Below are 10,792 nucleotides of genomic sequence, written 5' to 3'. Positions count from 1 at the left end.
TTTTCCATCTATAATGGATGACTCCATTTTGTCAATATCTTTCTTAAGTAATTTAATAAATGGTTGTACCATATCATTTTTATCCAAACATAGTATTTTTGACTCCAGATCAGATAAGCCAGATTTCACTTGAGACAATAGTTTCCTATCATGGTCTATCAACATGTCAATTATAATTATAGAACACTTAGCGAGGCCCTCCTCCCAGGTATGTTTTAAATCCCCCTGGAGTTCCCAGGTAGGGAAAATTTGGACTCTTAGTCCTCTAGGGTAAATTTGTTCCTTTTTGTATTGTTCTAGACTGTTGATATTCCACCATAATCTAATATGGTTTTTATGTAGATCTTTATATTGTCTAAATAGTGTTTTCGTGTCATCTGGTAATTGCTGATCTGGGTCATTTCGTGTGGGGAACGCCTTTCCCAAATTGGCACTCCAATTAGCCTCCATAGAATCCCACAGGCCCTCCATATCATCAATCAATTATAAAATTCTCACCATAAATTCAGTGGTAGGTGCATATGAGACAACAGGAAAAAATTCCAATGCACAATATTTTATAGAACACTCACTGCACTCATACCTATAGTGTGTGCTTGAGCAAATAACAAGGTTGGGAAAACGGAAAATCAGCTCATATAAGCAGCACCACACATGATTAGCAATAGAAAATATGACACTTTATTAATCTGGATACTAAGCAAAAAAGCACATAAAAATATTTAAAACAACGCACACCACATCAATGCACCAATGATTTACATAAGTATATAATGAGCATATCACATGATAAATCTCGACCTACAATATATATAACCAAGAGATCAGAGGTGGGTGTTCAATAATGAGCACTCCAACCTCTTTAGAACCCGGGTTCGGCACCTCCTCTAATCTAATAAAGTGCTTATGTGCAACAACCTGTAAACAAAAATTATTAGTGATACAAAAACGCTATATGTGCAGCCTGTTAATGACAACCATATGGGTGTAACCTATAAACATAGTATGTGGAGGAACGTGGTGTTTGAGGGAGACAGAAGCTTGCTGGCTATGTTGTTGTCTGTATGGGACTTCTTTGTGGACCCTTTTGGACCCTTGTGCCATTCTAATTGGACTTCAGGACCTTGGGACATTATTATTTTTCGTCGGTCTAAATTTTACCTTTTTGCGACGCTGTTCCTTTGGATTGTACACATATGGACATTGTGACTCTTTGAGGTGGTTCATTATTGTCCTTAAAGGGACTCCGAGCAGTGCAGAAACTATGGAAAGATGCACATCATTTTAAAGCTCTCTTTCTCCTCTTTCCAATGATATATAAACCACCACCCTACGTCTTTTAGTTTTCGCTATTTTCGCGATTGAAATTGCCGCGGCCGCGATTTCGATCGCGAAAATAGAGAAAACTAAAAGGTGTAGGGCAACGATTTAGGTGTCGTCAGAAAGAGGAGAAAGAGAGCTTTAAAATGATATCCATCAAGCCATAGTTTTATTGTATTACAGAGGACGACACTTTCCCCAGTGTCGGCAGCTCCATTCTGCTAAATGCAGCTGCTGACTTTGACAAAAAGTCGCCCTGTGTAATACAATATAACTATGGCTTGATGGATATCATTTTAAAGCTCTCTTTCTCCTCTTTCTGACGACACCTAAATCGTCGCCCTACGCCTTTTAGTTTTCTCTATTTTCGCGATCGAAATCGCGGCCGCGGCAAATTCAATCACGAAAATAGCGAAAACTAAAAGGCGTAGGGTGGTGGTTTATATATCATTGGAAAGAGGAGAAAGAGAGCTTTAAAATGATGTGCATCTTTCCATAGTTTCTGCACTGCTCGGAGTCCCTTTAAATTATGAGCGACTTTAAACCATGTTGGTTGTCTGAGGATGTTCAAATATTTCCCCATAATACTCTGAGAGATGTTTGTGATATATGACTTATTGGTGCAGTACGATATGCCACTTTAATGGTCTGATATAATGCCTGACTGTGTATAATATTAATAAGTGCTGATGTTTATGTATTACCGTGTTATTATGCAGCGAACATTGTACATGTACTATGGTACCGATATTGTATAGCACTGAGGGGATTTGTGTGTATGGAGGGGATCTTCTGTCTCCTTATGCATATATACCTATCCATGCGCTCCATCTTCGACTGCGGATTTCCTGCCTATGTGCTCCAACACACTCTCTACGTGGCCACCGCTTCGCTCCGTAGTATCTCCCCGCCCATCCACGTCATTCATTACGCGTCTGATGACGCACATACGCGTGCGACGCATCCGGGTACTAAAACAGCGTTGTACGCTGTTGAATGCCACATTCTCCCTCACACTCCTTGAAGCGGCGTGACGTCCGCGGAACCGGTGGAGTCGTCCACTGAGGGTCCTTTTCGCCACCACATCCCGCCTATGCCATTACTGCTACCCGGCTAAGTATCCCTCTTCCTTATGCACATTCAATGCATGTCAGGCTCTGTCTGTCTCCCTCAAACACCACGTTCCTCCACATACTATGTTTATAGGTTACACCCATATGGTTGTCATTAACAGGCTGCACATATAGCGTTTTTGTATCACTAATAATTTTTGTTTACAGGTTGTTGCACATAAGCACTTTATTAGATTAGAGGAGGTGCCGAACCCGGGTTCTAAAGAGGTTGGGGTGCTCATTATTGAACACCCACCTCTGATCTCTTGGTTATATATATTGTAGGTCGAGATTTATCATGTGATATGCTCATTATATACTTATGTAAATCATTGGTGCATTGATGTGGTGTGCGTTGTTTTAAATGTTTTTATGTGCTTTTTTGCTTAGTATCCAGATTAATAAAGTGTCATATTTTCTATTGCTAATCATGTGTGGTGCTGCTTATATGAGCTGATTTTCCGTTTTCCCAACCTTGTTATTTGCTCAAGCACACACTATAGGTATGAGTGCAGTGAGTGTTCTATAAAAAGTTAAGAGTGAAGAGTCAGGACTCAGGAGCTGATGCTGTACTCGGAGCCTTCTCTCACTGACTCATTACTGTGGTTCTTGGAATCATTGAGCTGAAGGAACTGAATGAATCAGTCAGTGAATCAGTTATGAGTCCAGTCAGGCGCTGCTGTTAGCTGCTGCTGCTGTAAACTGATACCTGAGTGAGCTGAGAGGCATTTCTTCTCTCACTACTCAGTGCAGCAGCGCTCCTGCCTCCTACTGCTCTAGGCAAGAATTTATAGCTGCCTGGTGGGTGAGACGCCTGTGGTACAGAGTATATTGTCTTGTCACTTCACTGTCCCTCAGAGGCACTCACAATCTAATCCCTACCATAGTGTATCTATGGATGTATTGTGTAATGTATGTTTCATAGTCTAAAGCTAACCTTGGCACTCCAGCTGTGGTGGAACTACTTGTCTCTAGGACACAAAGGGTTAATACTCTCACAGTTTATAGACACCAAAGTTTTCAAACAGGCTCAGTATATGAAAAGCTGCTGGCCTTCCTTTAATCCTTGGTCCTGGACAATCACATCCACATGCAAAGAAAGAAAACTATGCACATAGCGTACAATTGCATTCACAAGGAACTCTATTTCAGGTAAGACTGCCACCAGAGGCTATTCCAGTAGTGCAAAGATCACTTTACTATATTTTTCTTTCTTTGCATGTGGATGCGATTGTCCATGGCCAAGGATTAAAGAGACTCCGTAACAAAAATTTCATCCGGTTTTCTTCCATCCTACAAGTTCCAAAATCTATTCTAATGTGCTCTGGCTTACTGCAGCACGTTCTACTATCACCATCTCTGTAATAAATCAACTTATCTCTCTCTTGTCAGACTTGTCAGCCTGTGTCTGGAAGGCTGCCAAGTTCTTCAGTGTTGTGGTTCTGTGATGCATCTCCCCCCTCCAGGCCCCTCTCTGCACACTGCCTGTGTGTTATTTAGATTAGTGCAGCTTCTCTCTGCTCTATTATCTTTTACAAGCTGGATAAATTCTCCTCTGAGCTGGCTGGGCTTTCACATACTGAGGAATCCCATACAGGCAGAGCTGTCTGCACTCTGCAGGAAGAAACAGCCTGACACTTCAGTGGAAGATAGCTGCAGGGGGAAAGAAACACACAAATGATCTCTGGAGATTAAAAAGGAAGGCTGTATACAGCCTGCTTGTGTATGGATGTATTTTCTATGTGTGGACATACTGTACATCAACCTACTTCCTGTTTTGGTGGCCATTTTGTTTGTTTATAAACAAACTTTTTAAAACTGTTTTTAACCACTTTTAATGTGGCGGGGAGCAGCGAAATTGTGACAGAGGGTAATAGGAGATGTCCCCTAACGCACTGGTATGTTTACTTTTGTGCGATTTTAACAATACAGATTCTCTTTAAAGGGAGGCCAGCAGCTTTTCATATATGGAGTCTGTTTGAAAACTTTGGTGGCTATAAACTGAGAGTATTAACCCTTTGTGTTCTAGAAACAAGTGTGCGCGTTCTGTTTTGCATTAAAGTCTATAAAGACATGAAGAAGATAGTTTGTTGTGGAGGAAGATGACTGGCCAGAAAAGAGTCCTAAACTCAACCAGATACAACACCTTCAATATGAATTCAAGTGGAGACTGTGAGCCAGGCCTTCACGCCCAGCATCAGTGCCTTAGACCTCACAAATGATTTCTTAAAGAATGATCAAAAATTCCCATTAACACACTTCTAAATACTTCGCAGAAGTGTTGGAGCTGCTATAGTGGCAAGGAGTGGGCCAATTCCAGATTAAATCTTTTGTTCAAAAATGAGGTGTCATTAAAGTTCATATGTGGGTAAAGGCAGGCTTCTCAATACTTTTGGTAATACAGCATATGTTAGCCTTGTCTGCTGTATATGCAGTTCTGGACCTTTTGGTCAGGCATCAACAAAGCTGTGACATGTAGAATATTGCCACTAATGCATCCCTCCTAAATTGGACAGGCTTCTCCAGTTTAATGTAACCTTAGATTAAGCTTAAGTGAGCATGGGAAATACTAATTAGAGGTTTTAATGCTAAAAATTAAAAAGAAATCAGGATTTCCTTAAAAATGTAATGTTGCTTATTGTGTTAATCATAGTAAGTTTTCATTTTAATCCACTTTAACATGTAAAAGGAAAACACAGTCCGGTGGACACCCGAAGATGAAAAGCAATATGTGGTTACCTAGTGTGACTGTAGTGAGTTATAAACATCCCATTCTCTGTGGCAGTTGTGGAGTTGGGTGTTGGGGGCTCTTTAGTTTTGATGTTTAAGTGGTGGGGCTCTGTGGCGGTTGTGGTGTAGTTGGATGGCCGGGTTCTCCAGCGGTTGTGATGTTGGGTGGCGAGGCTCTGTGGTGATTGTGGTGTTGAGTGGTGGGGCTCTGTGGCAGTTGTGGTGTTGTTGGGAGGCCGGGTTCTCCAGTGGCTGTGGTGTTGTTGGGTGGCGGGGGCTAAGCAGCAGTTGTGGTGTTGGGTGGCGGGACACTGTGGTGGCTGTGGTGTTGGGTGATGGTGCTCTGCAGCGGTTGTGGTGTTGGGTGATGGTGCTCTGCAGCGGTTGTGGTGTTGAGTGGCGGGGCTCTGTGGTGGTTGTGGTGTTGGGGATCTGCAGCGGTTGTAGTGTTGGGTGACAGTGCTCTGCAGCAGTTGAGGTGTTGGGTGGCGGGGGTCCTGCAGCAGTTGTGGTGTTGGAGCTCTGCCTCTGTGATGGTTGTGGTGTTGGGTGGTGGGGTTCAGCAGCAGTTGTGGTGTTCTTGGGTGGCGGGACTCTGCGGCGGTTGTGGTGTTGGAGTTCTGCCTCTGTGGTGGTTGTGGTGTTGGGTGGTGGGGTGCAGCAGCAGTTGTGGTGTTGGGTGGCGGGGGCTCTGCAGCGGTTGTGGTGTTGGGTGGCGGGGGCTCTGCAGCGATTGTGGTGTTGGGTGGCGGGACTCTCTGGTGGTCGTGGTGTTGGGTGGTGGGGTTCTGCGGCGTTCAAGGTATTGGGTGGCAGGGCTCTGCAGCGGTTGTGGTGTTGTTGGGTGGCTGGACACTGCAGTGGTTGTGTTGTTGAGTGGTGGGACTCTGCACTACTTGTAGTGATGGGAGGCAGGGTTCTGGTTTTGGGGTTCTGTGGCAGTTGTGGTGTTGGTTGGTGGGAGCTCTGCAGAGGTTGTGGGAATGGGATTCTTTTGAGTATCGGGGGTTTACTTATAACAAAGAGATAAAACATCTGGAATCTTAGCCGTCTCTATAGGCAACACACTCGCCCTTCAGTTCTCCCATCTTTACAAGACAGGCCAGTTATGATTCTGCTGAACTTATGGAATAGGTGGACTGTGCTGAATAGGTTAAAGGGAAAGTATTTCTCTGTCCCTCAACAGAATTGGAGGGAAGAAAAAAACTTTGTAGTTGTCATGACAACAGGCGCATTGGTTATTGTGAGTCACAGAGGAGTAGAGTATTAGGGGAGTAGATTATCCATGACAAATCTCTATATACAGAGAGCTTTCTGCCTTCATATCTGCAGTATAACTCTCCGAAACACATCTTCTCAGACGTGAAGGGTCGTGCTTTACACACTTCTAATTGCAGATTCCTAGCGTGTTTTATTCTGCATTTGGATATTACATACAATGATGTGTGTGATAAACCTAAAGAAATCAAACGATTGCACAGCAGAAGATTATTAGCGTTTCTTGAGCAGGAGCTTCTGGGGGTAGACTCACATTTCATATAATGGCTGGTCATAGGGATTTCATTTAATTACACTGTCCTAAGTGGCAGTCACTAAGGTGGCCACACACACGCAGCAATCTGGTCAGGCAGTTTTTCAACAAATTTTCCTATGTCACAGAAGAACTGTAGTGCAAATAACGTAATTAATTAAAATGTCTAATTTTTTTAAATATTTGTTTATAAATTATTTAGTCAGCGTTTGCCCATTGTAAAATCTTTTCTCACCCAGATTTACATTCTGAAATGTTGCAACATCTTAGGTCGTGTCAGGTGCAGCTCTGCAGAATGTTAGTTTCTAAAATTGCTTACAATGTCACACCTTGAACAATAGATCATGTAGTCTCTAAACGTTGGCATTGTTTTACTCAAATACAATTAACCAAAGAAGTGCTGACATACTGTATACTTGACACCTTTGGAGTTGGAGTGTCGTTATCCACTGTTTGAGCCTCTAGCACTCAGTATCTAAAGACTGTTGGCTAAACTGACAGGATTATGTCTCTTTAACAGTGTATAATTTGGGTGCCTATTATATAATCAAACTCTGGTGCTGCAGGGGTGTATAAGAAATGGGCAGACTCGGCTGCAGCGGTGTAGCGAAAATGGGCACTCAGATGTAGCATCCCTGAGCACCTCAAATATTGAAGGACATGGCAGAGCAGTGTGGGCAAGTTACCAAGTGCCAGTAAGTTAGTTTCATAGGGAGCAATTAATGTCCGGTTCACACGGACGCTTGGCGGCAGTTACCGATAGCGTCCAGGACTCGTCGGCTAAACGTTCCCATTCAAGTGACTGGAAGCATTTAGCATCACGCATTTACCGTCGATTGCACAAACGCTGCTTTCCGATCCTGATTTACCACATCTTTTCAGGCGACCCTAGAAGCCGCATGCGGACAATTCACCGTCGTGTCTTCATGTTCCTTTGCGGGGCCGAAAACCACTGATCGTGACGGGAAGCAGACGATCGCCGCAGAAAGCCCGGCATCGCCCCGAACGTAACGACGCAGGACGGAAAGGCCGGAGGATGCCGCCAAGCTTCCGTGTGAACCGGCCCTTAGTGTTACGAGTGGGGGGAGTTTCGTGTTAGGAAAAGGTGGGGGGAGGTTACTGTTAAGAGTAGGCAGGTGGAGAAAGGTTGGTGTGAGAATTAAGTTAGTTAAGGTGAAAGTAGAATATTGGTAAAATGACATATATTCTTCCATCGGTAATACCAGGCATGCAAATTTTCGTGCACTTTTTTAAAAATATACACCACAGAAATGCCTGTTTAGATTGTGGCGCAGAACAAAGCTCACACACTGCAACTGTCCACATCAAGTAGTGAATGTCCACAACAAATAAACCTGCCCAAGATTATTTATCCCAGCATCACAACAAACAGTTGGTATGATAAAGAGCCAATGGTCTCATACATGTCACCTGAATCTTCATGAGCCTGGAAGAAATGAACTTGGATGTATTTTTGTGTTGTGGGTCCTTCTTTCTTTATATCTCCTGCATGATTCCCCAATCGCCATTTAGATATTATGACTTTAACTTCTATTATTTTTTTCCTGCACTGGATGTCACTGGAGGCCATTTTAAATGTTATAGGGTTAATTTCAAGACATGGGATATATTTCTAATGGCACAATTGTTGCAGCAGGAGATATGCTGGGAATACACGGTTCGTTTTGAACCGTGTAATCGAGCCACTGATGGCTCGATTGATCATTTCCGACCTGTCCGATACCCCGCCGGACCGATTCCCCACTCGATACTGCGGGCAGGACAATAGTAAAAAAACGAAAAGATGATAAGAAGCCGCCTGCGGGGACGAGCGGGCATCGACCCGGGCGCCCGCGGGGACGAGCGGGGACGCGCCGGAATCTCCGGAATCTATCAAGCGGCTCGATACACTGTTCAAAACGAACCGTATATTCCCAGCATTAGTTTAGCAACAGAGTGGAATAAAACACTGTGAAAATATATATATCATTCCTTTTCTCATCCTACACAGGGTTTGCGCATCTGTGACTGCGTGTGATAATCGAAGAAAAGAATTCAGTATAACAACAAAGTGTAGAATCCCTTCCCCATCTCAGGGAATAATACAATCTGGTCTCAGATGTCAGTGGCACTGGCAGTGCCTGCAGGAGCCGCTATAAATACTCGGATGCAGAGCGGCTGGCTGGTCAGGGAATTTCATGGCTGTCAGTCTGAGGCTCGTCATGCAGCGTTCTGTCAGACAGGGAAAGGAGCAGAAGCTCAGGAGAGCGTGCCGCGTTCTGCACAGTGACGTCATAGCTCTGCAGTGAGAGCTGGCCACAGCGAATGCTGTCATCCTCTGTAGAACATACGCACCTCTGTGCTGTTCTGTATTTTTAGACAGGAAGTGGCTGGCTGCATGGGCTATCTTCCTATCAGTGAAAGATGCAAACGATCTGCATCGGGAAAGATAGGGTTGAAGAGACATGGCAGCATATTCTAGTAGGAAAAAATGTTTACCTTTTCTTTCAAGGAAATTCAGTTGTAAAAAAAAAAAATTGCATAGCTCCCAACTGTCCCTCTTTTGGAGGGACAGTCCCTCTTTGGGAGCCCTGCCCCATGTCCCTCTTTCCTCCTCATTTGTCCCTCTTTCAGGACTTTTGTCCCTCTTTCTACGTAAATATATGTATTTGTCAACTAAAAAATGTTTTCATAGACTGTAAACTTTATTCCCATCCTTTAAATTGATAAATTACCAATTTTAAAATGTTAATACGAAGGAAAATGAACCAGGATAGAAAGGACCAGTGTGGTTTGAATTATAAAACAACATATTTTTCTTATGAAATCTTTTTGGTATGCGTGACTAGGGATTTGCTGGGGCGTGATAAGGGGGGGTGTCAGGGGCGTGGCTTAAGTGTCCCTCTTTCTCATTTCAAAAAAGTTGGGAGGTATGAAATTGTGGTTTAGAGGATGAGTGGAATAGTTTGCAGACAACCCAGCAAGCTCATGGTGAACCAGAACTAGGAGTGTGTAAGGGACTACAAAGGACCAAAAAGTTTGTCTTCTTTAAAAAGAAGGTATTTGCGATAATTCAGGTTGGAGTGAACATGTAATGTCTCCCACAATGCATCACTGCTGAATATGCAAATCATCCTTTCTCCATCCATCGAGAGAGACATCACTTGCTCACTCCAATCTTAATTATCGCAAATAAAGTGGCATACCTAGGGCATTTAACAGCTGGTGCGACAGGTAATGCCAGTTATAGGTGCCTGGTATAGTTGCCCACACTATAGGAGCCTGGAATGTCCCCAGTATAGGTAGCCTGGAATAGTTGCACGCAGTATATGTAGCCTGGAATAGTTGTCCCGCAGTATAGGCAGCTTGGAATAATTTCCCCCAGTATAGGTAGCCTGTAATAGTTGCCCCGCAGTACAGGTAACCTGGAATAGTTGTCCCCAGTATAGATAGCCTGGAATAGTTGCCCCCAGTATAGGTAGCCTGGAATAGTTGCCCCCAGTATAGGTAGCCTGGAATAGTTGCCCTGCAGTATAGGTAGCCAAGAATAGTTGCCCCGCAGTATAGGTAGACTGGAATAGTTGCCCTGCAGCATAGGTAACCAGGAATAGTTGCCCCCCAGTATAGGTAGCCTGGAATAGTTGCCCCCCAGTATAGGTAGCCTGGAATAGTTGCCCCGGTATAGGTAGCCTGAAATAGTTGCTTACAGTATAGGTAGCCTGGACAAGTTTCCCGCACTAGGAAACAGTGGCAGCATGGTACTTGGCGGCGTGTGCGATCAGACTCCATTGCTTGCCCACACGTGGCCAGCTACGGCTAAGAGAGTGAGTGTGTGAAGTTAGCGCAGCGAAGAAGCCGAGTACCACCGCTGCTGCTATTTCACCATCCCAGGTCAGGACCTTCACTACACTCAATGCTTGCGGCTCCTCCCAGCATGCAACACAGGAAGACGGAATTCAACAGGAACTGATGCAACAACACATGACGTGACGGAGGCGAAGCCGAACGGGGTCTGAGGCAATCAATTAATGCAGGAGGAGGCCCCGAGGAGGAGCAGAGGCTGTGGCAGCTAAGCAGCATAGTTAATCGGACTTCCGTG

Source organism: Hyperolius riggenbachi, chromosome 8 (genome assembly GCF_040937935.1).
Source record: "Hyperolius riggenbachi isolate aHypRig1 chromosome 8, aHypRig1.pri, whole genome shotgun sequence".
Taxonomy (NCBI): Eukaryota; Metazoa; Chordata; class Amphibia; order Anura; family Hyperoliidae; genus Hyperolius; species Hyperolius riggenbachi.
The sequence above is the reverse complement of the archived record's forward strand: the minus strand, read 5'-3'. Positions refer to the sequence as shown.